The 25,229-nt window shown below is 32.1% G+C and overlaps 1 protein-coding gene across 1 annotated transcript in view; it reads left to right on the top strand.

The window, feature by feature from the left end:
- Positions 1-22,552: 22,552 nt before the first annotated feature.
- Positions 22,553-25,229, top strand: part of LOC135130827 (receptor-type guanylate cyclase Gyc76C-like) — a 95,270-nt gene continuing 92,593 nt past the window's right edge. Inside the window, exon 1 of the mRNA XM_064058249.1 lies at positions 22,553-22,815. The gene's annotated coding sequence lies outside the window, so the exon portion shown is untranslated. The remainder of the gene's footprint in view (positions 22,816-25,229) is intronic.

The following is a 25,229-nucleotide window of genomic DNA, read 5'->3' as shown; positions in this document are numbered from 1 at the left end:
CCCGCGAAAATCGTACTCAAGACAATATTATCCTTTTACATAGCGTTCTCGGCCATTCAAACTTTTTATATGATTTCAGCTCCACAAGAAGTAGACATGGTAAATTACGGAGCCCTTTTCCTGCAGATGCTTTGGGTTCGATTCCAAACTCCGTTTTTCAAAAATAATTTTTTTGCCACAGGCCATGTTGGGTATTCTTGTGCTTTTGTCGAAAAACGATTTAATCGAAGACGTGATGAGTTCCATTGATTTGTGGGCGATAGACTCGGCGGATGAAGAAACCGAGACGAAGATTTTAAAAGAGTCGAAGTTTATCAACATGTACGTTTTTTTGAACACTGTGGTAGGTCTCGTCTGGGCTATTACCATGACTTTTCCAAATCACCGAGAGGTAGAACACTTCTTCCCGGTTTTTTTGTTTCAAAAGTGGCTTCCGCAGCATAACCATTTTCTCGGGTACGTTTTCAAGATAACCAGCTTTGTGACGTCGTTCACCATGGTCGCCCACGGCTACCAGGTCATCTACGCAACGCAACATCTTAAATTCCAAATATATATATTCAATAAGTTCGTCGAGAATATATGTTATGGGTTTATAGAAAACGAGGAAAAAGTGGTACATGACAGAACGTACCAGAGCGAGATTGAATACAGACTAAAAGTTCTAATTAAGCGCCACCAAGACTTTTTTAAGTATTAATTAAGTCTAAGTGAGTTTCGGAATTAAAGATTGAACGGTTTTCGTTTTGCAGATGGAGAAATCACACTTTAAGTATAATGAAACATTTGATAGTGCCTTTCAGTTTTGGTGGTTGTCTAATTGGGATGAGTGTCGGTTTTGGGTTTTTGCAAGTGAGAAAGAAACATTTCTTCGATTTGAGCTCTGCTAAACTTTGTTTCAGATCACAGAAAATTCTCCTCTGATTCTCTTTTTCCGTGCAGCGTTTTTCACCATTCTTGCAACTTCTACGTTCTGCAGTTTGATTGCTGCCGGACAAACTTTAGAGACCGAGGTAAGTCTGAAATTTTTCGTAAAAAAATGGTTACAGTCATAGCGTGTTTTACAGTCGGATAACATATATAACAGGCTGATGTCGACGAACTGGTACCAGTGGAAAGGTAACAATCGCAAAATTTTGGCGGTTATTTTGTGTAACAGCATTAACCCGATTAATCTCAAATTTACAGACTCTTTTGCTATCAACTTTCGTCTAGGGATGGCGGTAAAATTTTTCTACAAGCAAAAAAATAATACATATTTGTGGATTTTTAGATTTGTAAGACGGTTTATACTGCAGTTTCGGTTTTCTACAACGTTAAGTAAAACTGACACGACGTGAAATCTATACACAAAATCAATAGGAGTGAAAAACTTGGCATAGCAAGTTCCTCTCATCAAAAGAGTTTTCTTACTATCAGATAGAACACTACTTTACACATAAAATACAATCACACGAGAACAACGGAGGAAATGTCCTGGACTATGCAATATATTCAGTGTGTACACCTACAATCCACTAATTATTATTATTCATCTATATAGAATATAAGTATTTAAAATACTTTTAATAAAACTGTCGTAGTATTATAAATGTTTCATTAAATTTATTGTTACATGTCTGAAATACGTTACAATGTAATAACTTACTATATACATGATAATCCTAATATACATGCAAAATTTGATCACAACTGATCCAAGTAGTTTCCGAAATTACTGTCGAATAGAAATCGGTACAGACAGACAGACGACAGTCGGATGGAAACGGGGGACCACTTTTTACGCTTAGGGGTGTTAATATTACTTTGGTATTAAACAATAATACACAAAACACTTCGTGACAGTTTCTTTAATGTGACAAATATAAGTATAAATAAACAATAAATAAAATACACAATCCGTATTTTTTACAGCTAAATCCTGTAAACTAGAGAAGCTCTGATCTGACCTAGAAACATTTAGAGTCCCGTCTTTAGATCGAACGATATAATAATAATTGTAGTTGTAGAAAGAAGAAATTTGTTTTTAAGTGTTCACAAGAAATAAGGTAAAAAATGACCATGATGGATGACATTATGACCACAAAATGGATGGAAACTTTCTGATTCAATAATACCGCGTGGATTAATTATTAAATCTTTAACGACATGGATTCAAAGTTTCAGATATACAAAAAGTCAAATTACGGTTAATAGTCAGTGATAGAAGAGTAAATTCACCCATTCAAGTTCGTCGGTACACAAGTTAAGTGTATCATTGGTTCCATACCTGCTGAATGAATCTACAAAAAGACGCCAAAAAGAAAAAAATGGTCTAAAGAGTTTAGACAGTACTTCCCTCGCTGTCGGAAACTTGACGACTGCATGCCTATTGTGTTTTTTCTCATTACATTTTTGTAGTGGGAATTTAAAAAAAAATTGCGATGACGTCATCAACATTTTTGCAAGGACACGTATATCAGTTGGGATAGATGTAGTGTAATACTAAGAATAAAATTATTATATTCTCAAATTTTCGGGAAAATGAATTGGGTCGTTTTGAATATTGATTTGTAATAATCAATAAAATAACGAAACAATTTACTCACGTATACGGCAACTGAAAATCGTTTATGTATAAACATTCTTAATTTAAGATGACAGGCGTAACAGCATACGTGAGAGTCAAACAGATAAACTGTAAACAAAACGACCATCGGTTTTATTGCTTCGACTTCCGCTTATTATATAAAACATTGGGTTTTATTTTAATTCTTGACGGTGAAATTCACAATTGGTTGATTACAAACATGTCTATTTCACATTCGCGGAACCAAGTGAACGCATAAAACAAATGCAGGTCTGTAATGTTAAAGTCGATGTAAATAAGCGTGCTACCCTTATGTTTCAACCGAGTTTTTCCTTTAACAAATTTTGTGTCTACCAAATTGGGTTAGTTGGGGTGTAATACTAATAATAAGTGTTGCCTTTAATTTAATCAATAAAATAAATTGACTTCATTAATTTTTTTGAACCACCTCTTAAGAAAATCTAAAAAATATGAATGGAATGATAAATCACAAGTACAAACTCATAATATCTTTTGCATTTTAGATAGGATTTATTCAGCAAAATTTAAGGGTGACGTCATCAATTTTTTTAGGAGGGATGAACAAATACATTTTGAACAAAAGTTTACCATGCTTATAATAACTTTAAAATATTCCCAAGATTTCAAAGCATTCGGTTTTGTAATTCCTGATTAAATCGATAAAATAAATTCACGCCTTCATTAATTTTTTTGAGTCACCCTGCATATGCAAATCCAAAAATATGAATGGAATGATAAATCACAAGTACAGACTCATCATATTTTGTACATTTTAGATACGATTTATTCGGCAAACTTTTGAGCTGACGTCATCAGTTTTTTGTAGAAGATAACCAAATATATTTTGACTAAAAATTTATTATGCTCTTTATAACCTTAAAACATCTGCAAGATTTCAAAGCATTCGGTTTTGTAGTTCCTGATTAAATCAATAAAATAAATTTACGCATTCATTAATTTTTTTGAGTCATCCTGTTTATGCAAATCGAAAAAATTTGAATGAAATGATAAATCACAAGAAGAGACTCACTATATTTTGTACATTTTAGATAGGATTTATTCAGCAAAATTTTGTGGTGACGTCATAAATTTTTTAGGGGGGACCGACCAAATACGTTTTGATCAAAAATTTACCATGCTTATGATAATTTTAAAATATCTTCAAGATTTCGAAGCATTCGGTTTTGTAGTTCCTGAGTAAATCAGTAAAATAAATTTACGCTTTCATTTATTTTCTTGAATCACCCTGTATATGCAAATCCAAAAAATATGAATGGAGTGATAGATCACAAGTACAGCCTGATCATATTTTGTACATTTTAGATATGATTTATTCGGCAAATTTTCGAGCTGACGTCATCAAGTTTTTGGAGGGGATAAGCAAATATATTTTGACTAAACATTTATTATGCTATTTATAACCTTAAAACATCTGCAAGATGTCAGAGCATTCCGTTTTGTAGTTCCTGATTAAATCAATAAAATATATTTACGCATTCATTAATTTTTTTGAGTCACTCTGTATATGCAAATCCAAAAAATATGAATGGAGTGATAAATGACAAGTACAGGTTCATCATATTTTGTACATTTTAGATATGATTTATTCGGCAAACTTTCGAGCTGACGTCATCAAGTTTTTGGAGGGGATAAGCAAATATATTTTGACTAAACATTTATTATGCTCTTTATGACCTTAAAACATCTGCAAGATTTCAGAGCATTCGGTTTTGTAGTTCCTGATTAAATCAATAAAATATATTTACGCATTCATTAATTTTTTTGAGTCACCCTGTATATGCAAATCCAAAAAATATGAATGGAGTGATAGATCACAAGTACAGACTCATCATATTTTGCACATTTTAGATATGATTTATTCCACAAACTTTTGAGCTGACGTCATCAAGTTTTTGGAGGGGATAAACAAATATTTTTTGACTAAAGATTTATGATGCTCTTTATAGCCTTAAAACATCTGCAACATTTCAAAGCATTCTGGTTAGCAGATTAAAAATTAAATTTCAAAATGTTGTTTTATAATTTTGATTTTTTTTCCAAAAATCTGGACGTTTCGGGTGAAAAGTCGATTCAGAGTTGTAAACTACATGTGTAGGACTATGTTATTTTATACAATTGAAAACCCATTTACTATGTACAATTTTGAAGTGACGTCATCGCATTAGTGGTGGGGATGATTAGACAAATTTTGGTTAGCGTTTTACCATCTACATGATATTCTTAATATAAGTACAAAATTTCACAACAATCGGTCGAGTACTTTCGGAGATTATCTGTCTAATAAAAATCCGGGGGCAGACGGACAAACGGACAGACGGACGGACAGACGGACGGACGGACAGACGGACGGACAGACGGACAGACGGATAGACAGACGGAAATGGGAGACCTATTTCTTCGTCTTCTAGGGGTCATGAAAGATCGAGAAAACGTAAAAGTAGAGAGTCGGCCGACGGACTCGATTACAATACTTCCTTTGCTTACGCTCGGGAAGTAAAATCCCTCGATGAGAGGAAGTTGCTTTAACACGTTTCTCACTTTTCCTTGACGTTATAGAAAACCGAAATCGCAGTATAAACCGTTTTGCAAATCTGAAAATCCACAAATAGTGTTTTTCTTACTGTGCAAAAATTTTACCCCCATTCCTAATCGAAAGTTGATAGCAAAAGCATCTGTAAATTTGAGATTAATCTGGTTAATGCTGTTACACAAAATAAGCGCTAAAATTCTACGATTGTCGCCTGTCCACTGGTACCAGTTTGTGGATATCAGTCTATTATATATATTATCAGACTGTAAAAACACATTGTAACTAATCTATTTTCTTACGAAAAATTTCACAATTACTTACCTCGGTCTCTAAAGCTTGTCCAGCAGTAATCCAGCCGGAGAAGGTAGAAATTGCCCCAGTGGTGAATAACATTGTACGGATAAAAAGAATCCGGGGAGAATTTTCCGTGATCTGGAACAAAGTTTAGCACAAGTTTGAATAGAAGAAATAACTTTGCTCACTTGTGAAAATCCAAAAGCAGCACTCATCCCAACGAGACAACCACCAATACTGAAAGGCATAATCAAATTTTTCATTAAAGCTAAAGTGTGATTTTTCCATCTGCAAAACAAAAACAGTTCAAGCTTTAATTTTTAAACTCACTTAGACTTAATTAATACTTAAAAAAGTCTTGGTGTCGCTTAATTAGAACTTTCAATTTGAATTCAATCTCGTTTTGGTATGTTCTGTCATGTACCACTTTTGCCTCGTTTTCTATCACCCCTTGACATATCTCCTCAACGAATTTGTTGAAAATATACATTTGGAATTTAAGATGCTGTGTTCCGTAGATGACTTGGTACCCGTGGGCGACCATGGTGAACGACGTCACAAAGCTGGTCAGCTTAAAAACGTACCAGAGAAGATCGTTATGCTGAGGAAACAAATGTTTTAAAACAGAAAACTTGTGAAGAAGTGTTCTACCTCCTGATGATTTGGATAAATCATGGAAGCAGCCCAAATGAAACCCACCGTACTGTTCAACAAAGCGTATCCATTAATAAACTTGGACTCCTTTAAAATTTTCGTCGTGGTTTCTTCGTCCGCCGAATCTATAGCCCACAAATCGATGGAACTCATTATGTCTTCGATTAAATTATTCTTGTACAAAAGCACGACAATACCCAACATGGCCTGCAGTAAAACAATTATTTTTGAAAAAAGTAGTTTGGAATCGAACCCAAAGCATCTGTAGGAAAAGGGCTCCGTAATTCACCATGTCTACTGCTTCTGGAGCTGAAATCATATGAAAGATTTGAACAGCTGAGAACGCTACGTAATAGGACACTATTATCTTGAGTACGATTTTCGCGGGTTTTGAGTGAAAAATTTTGCATCCTAAGAAGTAAACGACATTTAGAGGATCTCCTGAAATGCCAAAATTAAGTGCATATTTTTCATTTCTGTATCAAATTCACATACCCTTGATTGTGTTTTGGCGGTCAAAATGCATCACGATGAAATTTGCTTTTGTCTACTTAAACGAGAGCTGTTATTAGCGGAAAGCTTTGTAGTGGATTGTATATTATCGAGCAACTGCTTGCCCATTAAGGGTAATTTTGCGTTTTTACGCTGTTGAATCGATACCGTTTAATATTTAATACCTATTTTTATGTCTTTTGTTTTTGTTTTAGAAGTTTGCCATCGCTACGTATACGTTATAGACTGCATTAAAATAAAATAAATAAAAAAACATTTATTTTGTCGACAACTGATCATAGGGTAGTATTCGTTCTCAATAACTGAGAGTTTACACTCTATCATATATTCAAGCAAACAAAAATCTAATCTAATTAACAATTATTAAAAAAAATCCAAACAAGATTTGAAAAATTATACTATCACAATGTAAAAAGCAGTAGTCTAGCACATAATAATATCCGTTAGCTGCGAATTGAATACGACTTTTTATCTATGACTCTGACACTTCTGAGAGAGGCGACGTCCAAATTCTTAAATATGTAGAAGTCATTGAAACTAAACAATCTTCACAAAGTAAGTTTTAGATATGGAATTCAGGGATCCTCTGAAGACGATGTCCAAATTCTTGAGGGAAGTAACAGTTCACACGTCATAAATAGGCAACCAACATTACAAATTTCAAGCATTTTTGTGTATCGATAACTAAGCGGCCTTTGCAGTTGTTTATTATTTCCACATTTCTTTGTTTCCAAAATCAAAAATTGCAAGTTGTGTGTAATTTCGTGTTTTTGTGCGTTTTCCTTTGTGATTTTCAGCGGAAAGTGATGAAAATATTTCTTTCAGCGGAAGAGATACCTCAGTCGTTTAGGTACACCTACCTCATCGAGAAAATTGTATGACATTATTCGTTTTCGGAACGGATACTTCTGCATGAAACATGATTGTCACTCAATTTGTATGGATTTTTGTGACGCAGTTATCACACAGGTATGCTAATAAGTTTAAAAATATTTAAAATAAGTTTTCACGTCTAGTGTGACAATATGATTATCAAAGACGTGACTTCGAACTGATTTTAGAAGGGGACGTGTATCAAACATGTAAAAGATTTTTCATTATCTACAAAAAAAAATTGGTGTAAAGAATTTATGCAGTACCTCCCCCACACTCAGAACGGTGATCAGATGTTTGTCAGGTCGTGGCGGCTCAGGTCAGATTGATTTTTCTTTTTGATTTTTTAGCTCCACGGATTTAAACTTTTCAATTTTTCAGTTTGGCGATTTTTCGATTTTTGTATTTCACAATCTCGATTTTTCCATTTTTCTATTTTTCTATTGTTCAAGTATTTAATTTAACAGAAAAATCCAGAAATTGTAAAACCACAACTAAAAAATTGAAAAATCGAGAAAATGAATTTACGATTTTTCAATTTCTTGATTTTCCGATTTTTCGACTTTTCGATTTTTTTTCTCGTCCTCGAATTCCCGATTTTTCAAATTTCGATTTCTTTCTTTTTCAATTAATCATATTTTCAATTTATCGATTTTTCACTTTTATTACGTATACAAATTTTTGATTTTTCAACATTGAGATCTTTCAATTTCTCGAATTTTCAATTTTTTTATTATTCTGTTTCTGGATTTTTCGATCTATGGATTTCTCAATTTTTCAATTATTCGATTTTTCAACTTTTCAGTTTTTTTGTTTTTTAGATTTTTAGTTTTTTCGGTTTATCGATTTTTGGATTTTCTTTTTTCCGATTTTTAAATTTCTCAGTTTTTCGATTCTCCAATTTATTGAACTTTCCGATTTCTCATTTTTCAAACTTCCGATTTGTCGATTTTACAATTTCTGAATTTGTCGATTTTTCAGTTTTTATATTTTTCAATTTCCCAAAAAGTCGAAAAATCCGGAAATTGAAAAATCGAAAAGTCCAAAAATTTACAAATTGAAAAACACCAAAATCTACAAATGAATAATTTGCAATTTTTCCAGAAATTGTAAAACCACAAAACTAACAAATTGAAAAATGGAGAAAATGAAATTTACGATTTTTCAATTTCTGGATTTTCCGATTTTTCGACTTTTCGATTTTTGTTTTTCTCGTCCTCGAATTTCCGATTTTTCAATTTTCGATTTCTCTCTTTTGCAATTATTCAAATATTCAATTTATCAATTTTTCACTTTTTCGATTCAATTACATATATAAATTTTTTTATTGTTCTGTTCCTGGATTTTTCGATCTATGGATTTCTCAATTTTTCAATTATGTGTCCGATCTTTCAACGCTTCAGTTTTTTGTTTGTTTTTAGATTTTTAGTTTTTTCGGTTTATCGATTTTGGATTTTCTTTTTCCGATTTTTAAATTTCTCAGTTTTTCGATTTTCCAATTTCTTGGACTTTCCGATTTCTCATTTTTCAAACTTCCGATTTGTCGATTTCAAAATTTCTGAATTTTTCGATTTTTCGATTTTTCAGTTTTTATATTATTCAGTTTTCCAAAAAGTCGAAAAATCCGGACATTGAAAAATCGAAAAGTTCAAAAATTCACGAATTGAAAAGCACCAAAACCTACAAATGAAAAATCGAGAAATTGAAATTTGCGATTTTTCAATTTCTCGATTTTTCAAATTTTAACATTTGCGGTTTTTCAATTTTAGGACCTTTCGATTAGTCCACTATTCGATTTTTGCCTTTCTGGTACTAGCATTTCCGATTTTTCAATTTTCGATTTCTCTTTCAATTATGTATTCAAATTTTCAATTTATCGATTTTTCACTTTTTCGACTGGTCAATTAACTGTTCGTTGTCTTGGTTTTTAATTTTTCGATTTCCCAATTTTTCGATTATAGAAATTTTTGACCTTTCAATTTTTCGATTTTTCTAATTTTTTATTGTTCTGTTCGTGGATTTTTCGTCTATCGATTTCTTAATTTTTCGATTATTCAATCTTCCAACTTTTCAGTTTTTTGCTTTTTAGATTTTTATTTTTCGGTTTATCGATTTATCAATTTTTCGATTTTTGATTTAATAGTTTTTATATTTTTCAATCTCTTCAAAAAGTTTAAAAATCCAGAGTTTGAAAAATCGAGAAATTCAAAAAATCACAACTTGAAAAACACCAAAACCTAAAAATTGAAAAATCGAGAAATTGAAATTTGCGATTTTTCATTTTCTCGATTTTTCAAATTTTAACTTTTGCGATTTTTTAAATGTAGATTTTTCGATTTTTCCACTTTTCATTTTTGTCTTTCTCGTTTTCATTCTCAATTTTTCATTTTTTGACTTCTCTATCTTCCAATTATGCAAATTTTCGATTTTTCAATTTTTCGATATTTTACTTTTTGATTCTTCAATTACATATTCGTTGTCTCAGTTTTTAATTTTCCATTTCCTAGATTTACGAATTACAAATTTTCGATTTTTCAACTTTTCGATATTCGAGTTTTCAATTTTTGGATTTCTATCCATCTTTCGATTTTTCAGTTTTTAGATTTTTATAGTCTTTCGAAAAGTCAAAAAATCTAGAGATTAAAAAATCGAAAGCCAAAAAATCGAACACAGTAAAAACTGAAAAACCCCAAACTTAGAAATTGAAAAATCACAAAACTGCATATCGGACAATTGAAAATTCGATAAATTGAACAGTTGGATACAAAATCGAAAAATCGAGAAATTGAAAATTCGAAAATTTGAGTAGTCCACAATTTCCTTTAAAAAATTGGTAAAATATATAACCAACGGAATAAAATTTCGTCATCGCTAATAACAAGCGTAACTCAGTGTTTATGCTTATACATCGAAAGAATGTCACGTATATAGAAATTAGTTTGATTTGAATCATGATTAACATAAAAGTGTTAATTTTATTTGAGAAAAATTGGACGTTTAGAGAAAAAACTCAAAGCGGATTCGTGCACAAGTATGGAAGTATGTATATTGTACATTGAAATCATCTCAAAATACAATTCTTTGAAATGACGTCATGAAATTGTTGGTGGGGATGATCAGCCAAATTTTGGGTAGCGTTTTACCATCTACATGATATTCCTAATATAGTAGTTTCAATGATTACGGGTCTAATAAAAATTGATACAGACACAAGACAGACGGTCAGATAGACAGACAGACAGAAACGGGAGATTACCTTTTTCGTACTCTCGGGATCATAAAACGTTGAGAAAATATGAAAGTAGCAGTTCGTTCAATGGACTCGATTGCAATACTTCCTTAGCTTACGCTCGGGAAGTGAAAAATGAAACTAATATTTGCTCTAATATTTAGTTTAGTTGAAAATCCACAAAAGTTCGTTCCCTGATCGGTTATAGCTTTAAGAATTACATAAATTTCTCTAACATCTGAATTAAAAAAAAAATCTTGTAGCTTCTGATGTTGGCAGATATTGGTAATAAAAATGTAGTCCAGAAACTCTCTCCTCTCATTCTACATCCATGTTCTAGACGAAGAGTACACAAAATAGTTGTGATATTAACATTAGAAGAGTTCAAAATCGTGCCACATAAATCAAATTTAGCTGCTTGTTTTTAAATATGTAGTATAGAAACTGTAAGACCGGTTGTGCGGTAATTAACGCGTCGTAGCAGGTGTTTACTTTACGAGTAGTGCATTATCATATTAATTCAATAGATGGCGCCAGAAGCACGAGCATCATTTTTTATTTATGCATAATCACAACAAAAAAATGCATCTTTTGCAATTTGCCACTTCGTCTTAGCATGCATATGTTATTTTTAAGTAGGAACAAAAATGCGAATATGTTATTAAAAAAAAATGTAAAATATAAGACGTGTTCATTTTCGTCACATTTTTGCAAGAGAATAACTGAGAGATACCTATGTAACGATGTAAGGAGAATGAAATGGAAACCGAAATATTAGTACACCTTGAACCTCACGCTAAAATACATTCAGGCTAATAAACAATTAGAAATTAGTCCATCAAACCACTACTTATAATTCATTAACCACAACATTACAAGACCATTACAACAAAGATTGAACCGATAACATACTACACAAAGTTTACAAGTTTTGGTGAAATTCGCAACAATTTAGTCTTTTACTCTCTGCGTCAAAATGAAAATCGCTCAGTTTTCCTTTTGCGTAATTACGATTTTAGTATCCGAGTGTAGCTGTCAAGAAATCACATATAAAAATGTGACGTTTTTCGATAACCACATGATAATCACCACGACCCATCAAGGTAGAAGCCTCCAGGAATTCCTGCCAGATGATCCCGTAGAAAGTCTCACCATACTCGGCACCATTCCCGTTTTATACAAAGACGCCATCATCAACGTGAGCAACGTCCGAGAACTCCATCTCTACAACAACAAAATCGAACAAATCCATCCAGAAGCTTTCAAAAATTTAACAGGAGTTGAGCTGTTGGAGATGAAGTATAGCGACTTCATCACGATTAAAAAAGGGATTTTTAACGACTTAGCAATAAGAAAACTCATCGTCGCCTACAACCACCAACTTGAAACGGTAGAAGAGGGTGCATTTGACAATCCCCACATCGAAACTTTGGAGCTAACTGTAAGTGTGATAAAAACACTCCCGAAAAACATTTTCCAGAAAATGGCCAAGTTGAAGACTTTGGACTTGACTGGGAATTTACTCTCCTCGATTCCTCCAGAGTTCTTAAAGTTAGGTCTGGAAAGCGTGTATTTTTCGTACAACCGGCTGACGTCGATTCCTGGTGGTGTTTTCACCGGTCATCAAACCCTACAAGAGGTGAATTTGGCCGACAATAACGTTTCTTTGATTGATTCAAGCGCATTTGACCACATGCTGCAACTCAAAAGTGTGAATTTGGCCCACAATAAACTCACTACAATTGATCCGGAGTGGTTCTACAACAGTTCTAGTGTGACTAGACTAAATTTACATCGCAATTTTTTTGAAGACATTCCAGATGAAGCCTTCAAGAACTTGCACGGTGAAGTGGAAAAAATTGTTTTGAGTGAATGTAGGGTTAAGAATATTTCTTGTGGGGCATTTAAAGGGATTAAAATGGTTCGAAGTTTAGATTTAAGGATGAATGAAATTGAAAAGTGGGACGCGGGTTTTTTGACGGGTTTGAAAGAAATACGTTCTTTGATGCTGAGTGCTAATAAAATTAAATGTCCCGATGGAGATTTTAACGACGTGTTTAAGGCAGAATACACGTATGTAGGGCTGAATCCACTCGATGTTGATTGTTTGGAGAAAATTGAAGATTGGATGAAACTTGAGTCCTCGAAGGGACACGTTGTGTGTACTGAAGAGTCGTGTTTTGACTGAATAACAATTTTCTGTGTTTTTGTTTTTGCTTTTAATAAATGTTTTCCTAATTTGTAATAAGAAAGTTGTATATATACCTGGAGAATTTTTGAAAATTTTAGAAGGCGTTTGAAAAATTTATTTCTCCCAGTACTCCTCAGTGTTTAGGTTGGAAGAAGTACAAAGATATAATTTTGCTAATTGGAAGGTTAAAATGCATAACACTTTGAATATTACTATTTTGGGTCTAGACGAAGCAAAGTTTTCATTTTTAAAATTTTCAGTTTTTAGATTTTCTAAATTTTGGATGTTTCAATTTTTAGGTTTTGCAATTTTTCGTTTCGGTTTTGTATTTTCTTTTTTTTCAGTTTTTTGTTTTTCAGTGTTCTGATTTTATAATTTTTCTTTTTTTCAATTTCAATTTTTCGATTTGCAATTTTGCGAGTTACAACTTTTTGATTTTTCATCTTTTATATTTGTTAATTTTTCTTTTTTTCAATTTTAGAATCAGTCTCCCTTTCCTCAATTTTTGATTTGCAATTTTTCCAGTTTTCATTTTAAATACGTAATAATGATTTTTAAAATTTTTCACTTTTTCAATTTCACGATTTTTGGACTTTTCCATTTTTCAATTATTGCATTGTAAACTTCGATTTTTCAATTTTTCGACTTTTAAATTTTCAATTTTTCAACTTTTCGAATCAAAAAAATGGAAAAATTGCAAAATTGTAAAATTGAAAAATCAAAAATGAAAAAAAAGAAAGAGCATAAAAGTAAAACTCTGAAAAATTTAAATATTGTAAATAAGAACTTGAAAAACTGAGGAAGAGAAAAATTGAAAAATCGAAAAATTAAAAACTGTGAAACTTCAAAACCGAAAAAGTGCAAAATCAAAAAACGAAATATTGAAAATTAAAGAACTCGGATAATTGAGACTATTGAGCGATCCAAAAATGACAAAATTGAAATCATTAAAAAATGAAAAGATGAAAGATTGAAAAATTGAAAAATTAAATAAACGGAAAATAATAAAATGGAAAGAAACTTTGAAAAAATAAGGGAAATGAAAAAACGAAAATTTATTATTTAAAATTGGCAAAATAAAAATTAAAAAAATTGAAGAATTGCATCCAAAAATTGAAGAACCGAAAAATTGAAAAATTTGGAAATTCAGAAATGGAAAAATTGAAAAAAATTAAAGTTGAAAAAAAGAAAAATTATTAAACCGAAACATTGGAAAATCAAAAATTTGAAAAAATAAAAAAAAATGAAAAAACTAAAAATAAAACACATAGTATGTAGTATTTTTCCATTTTTCATTTATTAGACTATTCAATTTATCGATTTTTAATTTTTCGCTTTTTCGATTTTTAAATTCTTCATTTGTCCAAATTTTCGATGTGTAATTTTTCGACTCGCTTTTTTTTTTCTTTATTTTTACAATTTTCCGATTTTTCATTGTTCCGATTTCATAATTTTTTTGGTTTTTCAGTTTAAATTTTTTCAGTTTTTCGTTTCTTCAATTTTTCTTTTCAAATTTTCGTTTTTAAATTTGCCAGTGTTTCGATTTTTCAATTTTTGTATGTTTCAAATTTTAGATTTTGCAATTTTTCGATTTGCAATTTCTCGAGCTTTCTTCTTCAATTTTCGATTTGTAATTTTTCGTTTCGGTTTTTTGTTTTCTTTATTTTTTCAATATTTCGGATTTCCATATGTTCTGATTTTATAATTTTCGTTTTTTTCAATTTTAAAATTTTGGATTTTCGTTTTTTCAATTTTAGATTTTTCGGTTTCTTGATTTTTCGTTTCTCCAATTTTTGGCCTGCAATTTTTTTTTCCATTTTTACTTCCTGGGCGTATGCGAAGGAAGTACATATTGTAATGGAGTCCATCGGACGAATGGCCACTTTTTCAATTATTGGATTTTAAAACTTTTTCATTTATGTAATTTTTCAATTTCTTATTAGCATTATATGTATACTTAATTTTTCAATTTTTCGATCTTTCAGTGTTGCTGTTTTTCGACTTCATAATTTTGACGATTCTATAATTTTGCGATTTTACAATTTTTGAGTTTTATAATTTTTCGAATCATTGGTTTTTTTGATTTTTAAATTTCTTCTTTTTGTTTTTCAATATTCCATTTATTCATTTCTTCAGGCCTTCGATTTAATTTTTCGATTTTAAGTTTTCGAAATTAAAAATGAAAAAAGGAAAAAGTATAAAATGAAAACTATGAAAAATCTAAAAATTGTAAATTAAAAATTTCAAAATTGAAGTAACGAAAAATTGAAAAATCGAAAGATTAAAGATTAAAAAACTTAAAAATCGAAAAAGTGCAAAATCATAAAAAGGAAATATTGTAAAATCGAATATTGAAAATTGAAGAAATCAAAAAAATGGATTATAGAGAAATCCAAAAACTGTAAAATTGAAAAATTTAAAAATCTGAAAATAAAGGAATTAAAAAATCAGTGAGCGAAAATTTGAAAAATTGAATACATAATTGAAAGTTATAAAACTAGAAAAAATTGTGATACAAAATTGAGCAAATTAAAATTAAAAACTTGGTAAAATAAAAAATAAAAATTAAGAAGTTGAAAATTATATAGTGTCATAAAAAAGTTGGATGTCGTAAACAAACAAAAAAATGTATAGCTTGTCAAAACAGATTTATAGGATATCATTTAGCTTCCTTTATACACTGTTATTCGTATTACAAGAGGTCATCACAAATAACAGTTCGCAAAATCAATTTTTTTAATATTTCAAAGATGATGTGTTATGTAGTATCAAAAACATATGTGTAGTATTTCGTATTTATTGATTTAATAAAATAAGTAAGAAGAAAAAGAAACGCAACATAAAGAGACAACATTTCCAGATTCAAGTCTCTTTTCTACTTGATTATGAAACTTCCATCCTCCGACTACATTCACAGAACCAATATACCAGAATCCCCACCATCCCACCGAACAACTGCTATATAAATAATTACCCTCACGTGTTCCCACCCCACGAACGCCAGATGTTAAATAAAAATCGGATTACTCGCATCTCAGACCAATAAATCAGCCCGATCGAATCCATCTTCATTTCGCTCACAATACCGCCAAGACAAACTTCATTTTGTCCATTCCGTACGGAGGGTTGTAATATCGGGGGGCCTAGATTTATTACCCCTAATCCGTCCCTTCACGTGTAGTCACGTCTCAAGGGGTGCATCCCGATCCGATTCCTCATTTTTCGCCGAATTTGCCCGATAAAATTGCTCGCCCCATTCACCCTGTTGCAATTTCAGGCGCAATAACAATAAATAAAGGGGCTCCGGCACACAAAACAAGGAGTTTATGCGCGAGTTTAGCCCGAAATGGACAAGGCCGCCTCTTATGTAAATAAATTTTAATGGTTATGAGGATATGTCGCTTTTAATAACAGTGTTTGTCGGCTTAAAGCAGATGCGGAGACGTCAAGGAAAAGAGGAGGGAACGAGATTGTGCAAGGAAATGGTTGTTTGTGTGTTTGCGGCGATTAAGTATGCAAAAATTTGGTGGGAAAAAAATTTCAGCTGGAGACTGTCGGAGGTGTTATTTTTGGGTACGGTGATCTATTTTGAGGTCGGAGAGGCGACGACTTATAAATTATTTATGGGTTATTGATAAATGATGGCTATTATTTAGACCGGTGCATGGGAGTGACAGTAGTCTCGTTATCGCAACGAACGGTTTGTTCAGCATAATGTAAATCTGTGTTATTTTCCAGACGATGGATTCTTGACCTTTCGAGAATGAAAGAGCTGCAATGTAGTAGCAAAAGACGTTGTGTTTCGTGTCCAGAGCAGAATAGGTACGGGAAAATGGTAAAATTACATTAAAAATTATAAACTGTTCAATTTATTTTTAATAAAGCTACAAACTTCACAGCCTATTGTGACACTCATTTATATTTAAGGGCAGCTTCCACGAACTAGAGCCATAAACATAAACCCCAAGCTGGCGGACCTTCGGCGAATCTGTCAGGTACAAAGTACACCAAATTTGCCACCTTCTTTGACTTTACAAAACGCCATTTCATCGGATGGCTAAATACGCGTAGAAAATTCTAAAGCAAACAAAGCTAACATCGAACCAAATAAAACATAAGCCCGCCAAAAATCCCGCCTGTGATTGGATCTCCGTTCCGCTGAGTAATAGAATAAGTGTACAAAATCCACGCCCCGTGTCGTATCATATATCCAAGTTGCCGAAATTAATAAATCAGCTCAACAAACAAGAATCAAAAAATGTGGTCGAAAACGAATAGGTTATCATTAAATGTAACAGAAATGCCAGGAAAAGCGTTGCTCCTACGATTATGACAAATATCGACCGAATAACATAATAATGACGAAATCGTACTTTCAACGTCTGAAGTTTGTGAATCGGGAGACTCTACAAAAAATGTCTGATTTTTGAAAATTTTGAGAAGACCAAGGGCTGAAATTTTAAGATACTTTTTAGCTACTCATGCTGAAACCAAATTTGGAGGTCAGGGCAGGCCTAAGTCATTTTTCAAAATTTGCAAATAACTGTCGTCAAAACTGTCATATGTTACGTGAATGCAAACCACTTATCTTTTTTTTTTGTTGAGAGTACAAATAGAAACGATGACTTTCACTAGACAAAATCATTTCAACGTTTATTTCCGCCGAGACTATTTTTGCCGGTCGCCGAAATGTCTACACATATCTAAAGTAAACAGATCTAGCGTCAACCCAACTAAAACATCAGCTCGCCATCTGATTGGCCCTCCATTCCGCTGAGTAACAGATAAAGTCTGAAACCACGCCCCCTTTTCATTTGAGATAGCCAAGTTGCTAAAATCGGACCCATCATAAATAACAAACCTCGACAAAAAATCCACCATAATAAAAATCCCGCCCGCAAAAACAACAACAAACGTGTCGGAATACCAACCATATGCTCGGAATAAATCCAAATGGAGCATCGCCTACTTCGGACAATGTCAGGTCGGATTTAGATGTAGATATTTAAAATTCTAATTTACAAAATACCTAATGATTAAATTTGGTGTAGGGATCTAGGTTGTGAATACACCTGGTGTAACAATTTTTACTTCCCGAGCGTAAGCTTTTTCTCAATTTTACAATTTTTTGATTTTTCAATGTTCCTTTTCTTCAATTTTTCAAGTTCTTAATTTATAATTTTTCATTTTCTCGATTTTTAATTTTTCACTTTTTTGATTTTATAATTTTTTGATATCACAATTTTTGGTTTTTACATTTTATTTTTAAATTTGTTGATTTCTTAATATTTTGCTTTTATAATTTTCCATTTTTTCAACTTTAATTTTTTCAATATACTGACAATTTTCCAAATTTTCGATTTTTAATTTTTCAATTTTTCGGTTTTTTTTTAATTTACATACATATTTAAACATTTTTCGATTTTTCAGTTTTTTGGTTTTATAATTTTTCCTTCTTTAACTTTAATTTTTTCAATTCTTTTTTTTTTTCTTTCCTCAATTTTTGATTGGCAATTTTTTAATTTTACAATTTTTCGATATTAGATACAATTTTTCATTTTCTCGTTTTCAAGTTCTTGATTTTTATTTTTCATTTTCACGATTTTTTAATTTTGATCTCAAATTTGTATCACAATTGTTCGTTTTTTCATTTCCGTTAATTTTTCAGTACATATTTCGATATTTTTAAATTTTCAGTAATTAATTCAGTCGATTATTCAATTTTTTAATGTTTTCAATTTTGCAATTTTTGAGTTTCTCAGTTATCCGATTTTCCGATTTCTTTAATTTTTACTTCCCGAGCGTAAGCAAAGGAAGTATTGTAATCGAGTCCGTCGGCCGACTCTCTACTTTTACGTTTTCTCGATCTTTCATGACCCCTAGAAGACGAAGAAATAGGTCTCCCATTTCCGTCTGTCTGTCCGTCTGTCCGTCTGTCCGTCTGTCCGTCCGTCTGTCCGTCTGTCCGTCTGTCCGTCCGTCTGTCCGTCTGTCCGTCTGTCCGTCCGTCTGTCCGTCTGTCCGTCCGTCTGTCCGTCTGTTGTCCCGGATTTTTATTAGACAGATAATCTCCGAAAGTACTCGACCGATTGTTGTGAAATTTTGTACTTATATTAAGAATATCATGTAGATGGTAAAACGCTAACCAAAATTTGTCTAATCATCCCCACCACTAATGCGATGACGTCACTTCAAAATTGTACATAGTAAATGGGTTTTCAATTGTATAAAATAACATAGTCCTACACATGTAGTTTACAACTCCGAATCGACTTTTCACCCGAAACGTCCAGATTTTTGGAAAAAAAATCAAAATTATAAAACAACATTTTGAAATTTAATTTTTAATCTGCTAACCAGAATGCTTTGAAATGTTGCAGATGTTTTAAGGCTATAAAGAGCATCATAAATCTTTAGTCAAAAAGTATTTGCTTACCCCCTCCAAAAACTTGATGACGTCAGCTCAAAAGTTTGTGGAATAAATCATATCTAAAATGTACAAAATATGATGAGTCTGTACTTGTGATCTATCACTCCATTCATATTTTTTGGATTTGCATATACAGGGTGACTCAAAAAAATTAATGAATGCGTAAATTTATTTTTTCGATTTAATCATGAACTGCAAAACCGAATGCTTTGAAATCTTGCAGATGTTTTAAGGTTATAAAGAGCATAATAAATGTTTAGTCAAAATACATTTGCTTATCCCCTCCAAAAAATTGATGACGTCAGCTCGAAAGTTTGCCGAATAAATCATATCTAAAATGTACAAAATATGATGAGTCTGTACTTGTGATCTATCACTCCATTCATATTTTTTGGATTTGCATATACAGGGTGACTCAAAAAAATTAATGAATGCGTAAATTTATTTTTTCGATTTAATCATGAACTGCAAAACCGAATGCTTTGAAATCTTGCAGATGTTTTAAGGTTATAAAGAGCATAATAAATGTTTAGTCAAAATACATTTGCTTATCCCCTCCAAAAAATTGATGACGTCAGCTCGAAAGTTTGCCGAATAAATCATATCTAAAATGTACAAAATATGATGAGTCTGTACTTGTGATCTATCACTCCATTCATATTTTTTGGATTTGCATATACAGGGTGACTCAAAAAAATTAATGAATGCGTAAATTTATTTTACTGATTTACTCAGAAACAACAAAACCGAATTCTTTGAAATCCACTGCGAAAAAAAAAACATAATAGGCATGCAGTCGTCACGTTTCCGACAGCGAGGGAAGTACTGTCGAAACTCTTTAGACCAATTTTTAAGGTTTCGATTTTGCAGTATTTTGTATTTTGCATTTTTCCCTATATCGATTTTTAAGTTTCTTAATTTGATAATTTGTAATCTTTCAATTTTTCAAGTTTTCGTTTCAAGTTCTTGATTTTATACTTTTTCGTTTTTGCATTTTTTCAGTATAATTTTGCAATTTTTCCCCTTTTTTGGTTCGAAAAGTTAAACAATCGAAAAACTGATAAATCAATTAAACTAAAAAATCGGAAAAATGTTGAAAAATCGAAATACTGAAAAAAACGAAAAATTGCAAACTGATGAACGGAAGAAATGAAAAATCGACACATTGAAAAACTAAAAGTCGAGATACTTAAAAATCGAAAAAAAAAACGAATAGAAAAATTAGAAAGAATAAAAAACACGAAAACGAAAAATTGGAAAACCCAAAAATTGTAAAATTGAAAAATTATAGAATCTTCAAAATTGTAAAATTGAAAAACTGTAATATGTATATTGAAAGATCGAAAAATTGAGAAATTAAATGTCGCGAAATTGAAAAATTAATATCGAAAATTCGAAAAATTAAAAAATCAAAAAGTTGAACATCGAAAAATTGAAAACCGAAAATTTGCAAATCGAAAAATTGAAAAATTGAAAAAATGGAAATTGAAAAATTGAATACATTGAAATTGAAAAAACAAAAATTGATAAAATTGGAATATTGAAAATTCGAAAAATTGCAAAAATAAAGAAATTAAAAAACCGAAACGGAAAAAAGGAAATCGAAAATTTGAAGAAATGAAAAATTGAACAGTTGAAAAATTGAAAAATTAAAAATTCAAAACTCGAGAAATTGTAAATCGGAAATTTGCAAAATCTAGATATTGAAGAAACGAAAAAGTAAAAAATTGAAGAATTACAGATCGAAAGATAAAAAAAGTTAAATCAAGAAAAAAAACTGAAACGAAAAATTGCAAATCGAAAAACTGGAGAAACCAAAAAAAATGAAAAAGTTAAGAGTGTTCTTTATACCACTGGTTTTTACTTTGTAGACATCGACTATTCTTTTTTAAATACACTGACCGGCAAAAAAAAATCGGCCACCCTGAAAAATTTCGCAAAACCAAGCTTTAAAAATTGTTAATTTAATCCTTGTATGGAAATGATGTTCGAACCACTCGGTGGTAAAGTGTATAATCTGTGTATAAATATTGTATCTGTTCGGCTTTTTATTTGTGAACCAATATGATATTTTTTTTTATTGTCTTGTTTATTTGTAATTTCATGAAGATATTTGAATTGAATAAACTATCAGCAGATTAACTGGACTGGGTTGTGTGAGCATTTATTATTTCTCTGAATAACCCTGTATAAGTAATTTTAAAAACTATGAATGTATTGATAAACCACAAGTATAGAGTTGTAGTAGGTATTTTGCATATTCAAGAGATGATTTATTCGGCAAAATTTTGAGGTAACGTCATTAATTTTTTGAAAGGGAATGCTTAGGGTAACCTTAAAACGTCTGTAAGATTTCAAATCATTCGGTTTTGCAGTTTCAAAGTTAAATTGCAAAATGTTGTTCTACAGTTTTGACTTTTTTCCAAAAATCTGGATGTCTAGGGTGAAAACTCAATACGGATTCATACACCGCAAATGCAGGAGTGTCTTATTTTATAAAAATAAAAACAAATTTACTGTTCTAATATACATGATAGTCCTAATATACATCAATATTTGACAATAATCGGTCCAGTAGATTTTAAGATTATATGTTAAACAAAAATCCGGACAGACGGCGGACAGACAGACAGGCAGGCAGACGGAAGTGAAAATAGAAAATCTGCTTAAACTAAAAAAAAATTAGTACATATTTAAGGTATATTACTCCATTTAATTACTAGGTAGAACTACTTTTTATCCATTCGATCTTCCGCCTAAGCGCCCAGAAAACACGACCCAAAACATAACCTTCCCCCTGATTGGTCCCCCCCTTCGCTAAACAATACATTAAATACACAAAAACCACGCCCCCTGTCCGCATCAGATATCCACGCAGCTAAAATCAGCTTCGCAAAAACTCACAATCCACCACCACAACAAAAAAAAATCTCCAAAATACCCACCAGACGCTCCGAATAAATCCCGCGGGATCGTCGCCTACTTCCTCCCGCCGAACGCGCCACGAACCCAAACAAACGAAAATCGATCCATCCGCAGCACTCTAGATTCTTACAATAATTTATAAGTTACAGTTTCTGGTGCGTGTGCGTGCAATCCAAGTAGGCTTGGGTCCCGTGCAACGTGCGCCAAGCGCGCCAACGCAACTCGCGCTCCCATTGGCCGCCGTTCCAAAACAAACGAGTGCATTCGCCGCTGCCTCTGCTTTCCGCGGGTTCTTGGCTTTTAGTAGTAGGCCACGCTTTGGATGGTACGTAGCGATCGCAGTTGGCGTGGGAGACGCGACCAGAGCAAAACAAAAGCACGCTTTGATTAGTTACCGAGCTTCGCTCGCCGGAATAGTTTCGTTTGGTGGTGTTGTGGGTGTGTAAATAAGTCTTGGTGGTGAAACTGTCGCAGGTGCTATTTCTGGAAGTGGCGTGAAGAAGTGATTGTGTCGGGTGTTATTTACGACGTCGCCCCAGCTGCTTTGGATTTGTTGTTGTTGAAGGTACAGATTTATGTTGGTATTTTTTGGCTGTTTTTAAAAATAATTTGTTGTGGCGGTGAGGAATCAAGGTGGCTGCTGTCACGTTTCTGTGTGCAAGGCTGCCACCATTACGGTGGTTGGGTTTTTTTGGCGTGCGTCGACCTCGAGCTGGAAACGCTGTGTGTAATGAGGGAGAAGGAACTGTTAACTAACTGGGGAAGTTTGATTAACTTTGTTGGGAGGAAAAAGCGGCACAGGACTGCCAACCTAATTTTCGAGTCGGGGGCAATCGACAAAAACTGGAATGTGGAATGGTTTTTGCTTCTATTGCGTTTTATTTTTGGGGCTAATTTTAATTTTAAACGATCTGATAAGGTTTATTGCCACTTTTGGTATCGAAAAAAGACATTGTGGTCAAAATGAGCGTTTTATGCAGAAAAACAATATGTTAAATTATGTAAACAATTTATTTAATGGTGAGGTGTTTACCAGTTGACATTCACTTCCCGACAGTTATGTAAACTTTAGAGGCTGAATAATTTTTATCGATGAATGTAGGCGTCGTTTTCGAATTGGGGGGGGAGATACGGTGCAAAATGTGAAATACGAAACGGCAAGTTTACTAAACCATAAATTGAGGAACTTATTTTCAAGATATAAAAACTACGAAACTGACAAAAGGAGGACAGAGAATTAACGAACTAGTAAAGTTAAGGGAATGTAAAGCCGTGAACAAGCAAAAACGATTAAATGCTAAATATAGCAGGGACAAGAACCATCTTATAAAAAAATTACCACCGGGAGATGGCGCCACCATCACAGGTATTATTCATTATATTTTTTTCAGTGTTTGAACCATGTACAATCTAAAAGGTTTTTTCACATTTGCCGAGATTTAATTTTGGCTCATATTTTCTCCGCCTTCCACCCCTTCAGTAAGTTTTTGTAATAACCCATTATGCAGCTTTTGTTCATGTAGGAATTACAGAACTTTCACCAAACTTGAGTTATTTGTCCCCTCCAAAAAGCTGATGACGTCTGATCTTGTTCTGGCCCAATACACTATTAGACAGCCATTTGCATAAACAAAATTTTAACGGTATATTACAGACTGCTAGATTCTGTTTACTTCTGTATGATAATCGGAAAATGTGGTTCTGTTTTTATGTCTTTGCGACGAAAATTTTATGATTAGCATTTTATGACTTGGAACTATTGGAATGTCACATACATGAGTTTTGAATAATCAAGACAGACAAGTTTATTAAGAAAAGGAAGTCGATCACTAATAGTCATGTTTATTACAGTGCTAATTATAATATGGACAACGAAAAGTAGCTTAAAGTCGTTTTAACGTAATTGTTTTAGTTTTATACTTATTGTTCACACAATATTCTTTGTTAATTAAACAAATACCACTTAACATCTTATCAAAAACGTAGTAGTAAAGTTTGAAAGTTGAAGAAAATGATCTCTGGCTGTCCATCCGTCGATATCACACTCTAAATTGACCTTAAGAGAAGCCATTAATTATTTATTAGATCGGGAGTTACAACATGTCGTTGTTATTTTTACGTTATTGCTTATTATTTGTTTTTTTACCTAGCTGTTTACGATTTTAGACGAACCGAAAGTTTATTACGGCTTTTAATGTTATCAAAAACAATTTTATTTAAAAAACATCGTTCTTATGCATGAACAGATATTTAACATTATGTAAACAATGTATTTAATGTTAAGTTGTTTACCAGACTGACATACAACTTACCGACAGTTATGTAAACTGGAGGCTTAATGATTTTTATTGGTATGGACGGGTAGGTGTTCGTGATTTCGTGCAAATTGCGGTGACCAGAGCAGAAGGAATTTTCTTAAGTGGAAGCGCTAATTTCTTAAGGCTATACATTGTCAGTTTGTTAAAGACTAAATAACTTACTGAAGTAAGTTTAAATTATACAGGACAAGTCAAATTTTGAAACATGTAGAGGTTAATCAGGAAATCAGAAGAAAATTTCTTCATGGGTTTCTTTTTCAAGGTTTGATTCCTGATTTTGTTGACATTTTCATTGTATCTGTATGAATGTATTTATATCTTATCTTGCATGGAAATTCTGAAATGATTAGATTTGGTTAGGCTGATAAAACCAGGTGTAATAGTTATTAATAAAAATATTATCAATTCTGTTAAACTATAAAACGTTACTTGATAATCGTTTGATAAACCCGCATTTTGGTAGTTTTTGATGTATCTTTCATTTTTAGAACTTTTTCAGTGTTCCGGTTTTGATTCATTACGTTTTCTCTATTTCTTCTCTTAATCAATTTGGGTTTGCTGTGCCCACTTCGTTCACCATCAAAATTTATTTTAGGAAATACAACCTATTTCTTTTATTGATCAAATCTCAAGTGATCTCCGATATTCATGCAAACTACTT

Source organism: Zophobas morio, unplaced genomic scaffold (assembly GCF_036711695.1).
Source record: "Zophobas morio isolate AGI-343-1 ecotype UQ-CSIRO unplaced genomic scaffold, CSIRO_AGI_Zmor_V1 ptg000018l, whole genome shotgun sequence".
In the NCBI taxonomy this organism is placed as follows: domain Eukaryota; kingdom Metazoa; phylum Arthropoda; class Insecta; order Coleoptera; family Tenebrionidae; genus Zophobas; species Zophobas morio.
This window is presented reverse-complemented; position numbering and strand designations above follow the sequence as displayed.